Source organism: Neopelma chrysocephalum, unplaced genomic scaffold (assembly GCF_003984885.1).
Source record: "Neopelma chrysocephalum unplaced genomic scaffold, ASM398488v2 Primary Assembly neopelma1_22b, whole genome shotgun sequence".
NCBI classification, from domain to species: Eukaryota; Metazoa; Chordata; class Aves; order Passeriformes; family Pipridae; genus Neopelma; species Neopelma chrysocephalum.
The window spans coordinates 4,100,210-4,106,209 of NW_020897690.1; the positions used below are offsets into that span (position 1 = coordinate 4,100,210).

Sequence of the window (6,000 nt, forward strand, 5' to 3'; positions counted from 1 at the left end):
AATAGGAGGCATTGAGAGTCCTTAATGCAAAACTAATTAATTTAGCAGAAATGTTTAAAAGGTTTTAAAATGCCATGGCATATATGGTACATCATAGGACATTCAAAGTTGGATTTTAATACCCTAGTTCTGATTAAAAATATATTTTAATGTTATTATGCTGAAGAAATTAACTAATATATGCATCAAATAAAATATTTTACTCAAACCTATGTAATCTGCTATAGCAGTCTTATGGCTAATGTGTAGAGGAGCACAGGTTCAATTAGATGATGCAGTGCACACATGAAAAGTGTGGTGTGATGTTGGGGATAATATCCAGCTAGAGAGGTTTTTTAGCCTTAGTATACCAATCTACTGCAGGACAAAGTGAGTTACATATTTTAAAGGACAAGTGTATCTTCAGCTGAAGATGCAGATGAGTGATTTTCACTGATTCATCTCTCTGTTTTTCAAATAATTTTGCATGCAGCATTATGAGATACTTTGGATGGGTTTACTCACTTAAGAAAATTAATTGCTGACGTCTTGAAACAAGAAATAAAAATGTATAAGCCCAATTCTTAAGTCCACTCTATATCCATCGTAGAATAACTTGTGCTACTCCTTATTTTGCAGCCTGGGTAAAAGGAACATGGTAGGCTAGTTTATATTGTTTTAAAAATATTTATTTACTATCTCTGCTATAGGAATTGCCAAGAATTTGACATAGGAGATAGTTAACAGCTGCAGATTCACAGAAGTGTTCAGCTAAGTCTAAGCTCTGTTCTTTAGAAGTTGTTCACAAACTTGAATTCGTTCTTTATTCAATTCTCTTTTAACTTAAACTGAAAAATCATCATATCAGTTAACTATTTCATTGTGAGAGGAAAAGTAAAATAAATCTCAAATTAACTAATACAGTATCTTTTTTAAAACAGAGAATTAAAATTATTAGGATTTGGCACAGTGCCTCATTTTTTCAAAAACTCATTTTATCACTTCAGGATTGACATGTCTGACAGAATCTGGCTCAGAAATTATACAACTCTGAGTTGCAATTCACAATGGTTATGCAAGAGAGAGATTAAAACATGTGTGAATGATTTAAACTTTGGATTGGAATGTTAGTCACTTTCCTAAGCTGATTGCTTACTGTATGTTGCTGACATGTCATACCTGGTAGCCAAGCAGGTACTCATTTTCCATTTCTGTGTAGTATTGTATTGCTAATTTTCATCAACAACATGTGCTGTTTAGGTATGGCAAAACAATGGGCTGAAGAGACATACACCACAATACCCTGCGCTCACAAAAATCTGATTTATGTCCGTCTTTAAATAATCATTACATTTCACTTAATGTGCACCAAAAATGTATTTTAACAATTGTACACTAACACTGTTTTATTTGGAAAAGACATTCTTGTACTGTAGCTAACAGTCCTGAAGAGTTGAGCAGGATTTGAAGGAGGAATGACCACAGCAGTTTGAACCGTAGTCCATATAGTGAATATGCCATATCTATATGTGGCAGAGGAGAAAAAAGTGTTAATAGCCTGTGCTGTATTTCTGCTCTTTTAATTGAAAGGATTGGGAAGTGTGTTGGTTAAAAAAATTAAGTAACAACATAAAAAAAAATAAAATTGCTAGGATTGGCTATCGTATTACTGGCACTATAGAGCATTGGTACATTAACACCACTGACAATGTCAATTCATTATCATTGATGGCTAAATAATCTTAGAAATGCTCAGTGGACCTATTAGTTCCTGAACATAAGCAGCTCATGCTGCATTTCTTCATTAGCTTTAATTGCTATAAATTTTACCTTTTTAAAAATCATGCTTTAAAAGGTGAAGTGATCTTTCAGGAACATTAACTCTGTAATTTTGTCACAAACAGAAGGTCCTGCACTATGTTTTCTTTTCTACAGTAGTTAATATTCTATCCTCTGACTTTTAGATTCATAGTAATAAGCCCTCTGCTAGTTGTGAGGATAAACTGTGTTTCAACGCAATTTTTGTTTTGAATCTACTTGGGCACATTTTAAAGGTGAAATGTCAGTGCAACATCATGGTGTAGTGTGATCTCGAAATACCACTTTTTTAAAAGACAAATTATTTGGAAATTTTTGTCTTACAAAAAAAGGCAAAAAGCTGTATTTTTTGTGCTGTTTTAGCAAGGGTTTGCTATATCTCAATTTTCCAAATGATCCTCATATTTACATGCTACAAAGTATACAATATATAATTCACTTAGTTGTTGAAGAAGGCAGTAATTTTGCTGTGTTGTTTTATTTTTTTTAATTGAAGTTCAGGGTTTGTTTTTCTCCAGCTGCACAGAGAAACTACATGACAGAAATTGGACACTACTAATGTTTTAACATTTGGAATAAACCGTCTGCTACTCATTTCCTTATCGCAGATGTATGTTAATTGTTTTCTTTTCCATACCTATAGATGTAAAATATATCCCATTATTTCAGGGGTAGTGTCTGTTTTCTATGGGTAGCAAACTGCTGCAAGTTTGAATTGAATTTCTGAAAGTCTGGCTCTAAAATTGGCTGATAACCTGGGTTAGATGAGAAAATCTTGGTTGCCCAGCATTTAAAATTTTTGTTTCATTTGCTTGGTGAAATGCAGTGAAAAGGCTTATCATGCACTTTTCAAATTTTATGCCTTAGGTAGAACATGAAAAATGCATTGTTCTGCAACTGAGATTTTGAACAGAATTTATAGTCAATGTTTGATTTAAAAATGTGTCTACTATTCCTTTGCTTTTTTCTTGCCTTTGATTTCAGAAACAGAATTTTTGGGGTTGTAGTTATATGTTTCAAGTAAGATGGGCTGCTTCTTTCTTTTGTTTTTTTTTTTTTTTCTCCTTTATGACTTCTTAAAAATCGACTGAGGAAGATAGGTATAAGGTAGGTTTGGATTTTTAGGAAAATTTTCAGTATTTAAAACATGCATATGAACATTTTTTTCCACCTTCCTACAAATTGAAAGGGCATTTGTAGCAATGTCTTTATTATGTTTATTACACATATAGTATTTCATATATAGCAGTCAAGTGTTTTAAGAACAAAAATATTATAGACACAAAGGAATTTGGAGGGGCGTGGAAAAGGCTGGATTTTTTCTGTATTTTACTGCAGTAGTTCTTTCTTGTAGTTTTTTGTTGTTGTTTTTTTTTTTTCCTTTGTTTTGGTCTTTTGGTGGATGGAGGTGTTAATCTTTTTTTGCTTTCTGCTCCTTAGTTCTCAATTTGCTTTGAAACTCTTTTTCGCAGTTAGTTCTCAAAATATCATATGATGTTCTGCTAAACAAGCGTTTTGCTAAATTCGGTTATTTTTTAAAGCCTTGTATAAATAAACTTTGAGGACAGTTATTGTGTCCCAAGCATGGAAATAACTTCACTTCTGCTGCTGTTGTTAATGCTGTTGTTAAAGAGTAGTTCAGAGATTTTTATAAAGTTTAGTATTTTAGTGACACTGGTTGCTTTGACAATGTCTGAAGAAAATTACTCACCCTGTATTGAGCACAATGGCTAATAGATCTTTGTTCTTTATAGATAAGGATGTGCTTTGATCAGATGCATTAAAAAAATTTGGCTATACTCCTGTGTGCTGTGTTCTAAAAAATCTTCTAGATTTTCAGATTTTTTAACTGATTACTATTAATTGCAGGCTACTTTTAGTGAAAGCCTACTTTTAAGATTGCTTTTAACCAGCAAAAAGGACTTATTCATAAATTTACTGGTGGGAGTAGGAAAAACATTATATTTTCAAGAATGCCTTAATGTACTGTAATGTAAATTAATTATTTATATTTGTGCAGTTTGGGAAATCTGAAATAGAAAGTTGCTACTCTAGTAAAACTATTTTTGTGTGGTATTACCTAGTTTTTTTGTGCATTAGAAGGGATCTCTGTGTAGATGATTATAATGTCACTTTCTGACCTTTGCAGCTTGAGTAATTGTAAATCATTGCTTCATAACGTGTCAGAGAATGTCTGTACTAGGGAATTAAATGGCAGAATATAATAGACCAAATTATTGCCTGTCATGTTTTCAACAACACAGTTAGTATTTGAGTTACACTTAATCATTACGTGCATTAGCAACTTCATTGGAATCCAGCTTCAGGCTGAGCATGAAATACATTACATTATTTAAACCTCTAATGGTAGAAGTCATTTATTTGTGTTGAAGTGTACAACATGCAGAGTTTCATAAAGCAAGGAACACTTGAGAGCTTAATTTATCCAAATCAAAGTCTAAATGCAGATAAACACAAGTGGCAAAAATTAGTAATTTTTATAGTCTGGAAATGTTTAAAAATACATGGTTGTGGGTAATTGTAGGCAGCAGGAATAAATTAAAATCACTATTTTTAGTCACCTCTGAGAATTAAAAGTGTTTTATACCTAAATAATCAAGTGCATCATGAAATTGCATTTTTGAATGAACAATTAATTACACACATCATATCTACAGATGTGTCCAAACAAAAAGTATATATTTGGTGCAGCTGTTTAGATCAGAGATAATTGCATGTGAGTTGACTGTTCCAGATCCAGCTATTCTTACTTTCTCTATCTGCATTTTGCCATTTGGTCCTATCATATACTTGTGTCTACATTTACTTTAGTAAACTAAAATGGGGTGAACCTACGTAACAGCTTTCCAAACTTGCATATGCTTTAAAAAAAATTAATAAGAAAACATTAGGAAAATACATGGAGTTAAGTAACAGATGTGTTATATTATCTTGCCAATTTTTGTTCACTTATCTGTCATTTTATTAGATTTGCAAACCTGACCTTCAGTATGAGACTATGAGTCTCTCTTTTTGCTATTTAAGAAAACTACTTGAAGTGAAAGCAATTTACTTTTATTCAGAAAAGCTCCCAGCATCTTTAAACAACTGGTATGGATTCCAGGGCATGTTGTTCAACACTGTCCTGGCCTGGAAGTCTGCCATGGAGTTGGCTAGAGTTAAAGCAAATGAGTGGGAGACTCCCGCACAGGCAGTAGAAGGACTCTTCTGTTTAAGACTGCTATTACAATTGATACAAAAAAGTCAGACCAACTTTCTGACTTAATAAAATGTGTTTTTAGCAATTTGTACGCTAAATGGGATTATAATAATGATTTAGCTGTGCTTGCTGAAGAGACAAGGTATATAAGGGACAGACTCATGAGACTGGATGTTTTTATTTGAATTGGAGATAGTGATTCAGACTGATATCCCAACTGCATGCAATCCAATTCAATGCACTCCCAAATGGTAATTATCAAGATGCACAGTGGTGTGACTATGATACATGTGACATGTGTAACTACTGCTTTTACAGGCATGCATTTTTAATTTTTTACTTTACTGTAGATTGCTCTGATGTGCGAGATATGTGCATTTCTGTTAGGCCATAGGCACCTCGCTCTGGACACATCCTCTGGTTGTGCAGGGAGGGTTTGAGCCCTTTCTGAGAAGGCAGGCATTGTGACTAATGGGAAACAGGCTGATGGTGTGAAAACTGGTGTTTAACAGTTAGTGGTGAGTGGCAGTCCTAAAATTCAGTATATCTGCTGAAAAAATGATTTCTGTCCTTGTCATCCATGGTCTGGAACGACTGGGCGAAGTGTTGAGAAAGATATTGTTAAAAAATGCCATCCGTTGGCAGAAGGATATGGCAAAAAAGTTAACTCTGTTCTGGTGACCATGAGAAGAAGGGAGCCTGGGAGTTGTTGGTGTGGGTGGTTGGTACTGACAGGGACAGAGGTTTGCTTGTTTAAAATTGTGGTCGAGTTGGGCTGTTTTGTTAGTAGGCTGGAGTTGCATGGTTTGGATTTATATCCAGAGTTCAGAAGGCTTCCATTTGTTTTATTTTTCGTTTTAATCATTTCTGCATAGGAATTGCATCAAGATCCTTATTCAGCCATGAATTTCCTTGCTGGTTTTACTAACTTTACTTTGAAATTTGGAGGATAAATAACTGAGCCTAATCTTTATCAATGAATA

At 33.7% G+C, this 6,000-nt stretch overlaps 1 protein-coding gene across 4 annotated transcripts in view; it reads left to right on the top strand.

Moving 5' to 3' along the window:
• ZNF407 (zinc finger protein 407) overlaps positions 1 to 6,000 on the top strand; it is a 338,348-nt gene that overhangs the window by 36,886 nt on the left and 295,462 nt on the right. The gene's annotated exons all lie outside the window — the stretch shown is intronic.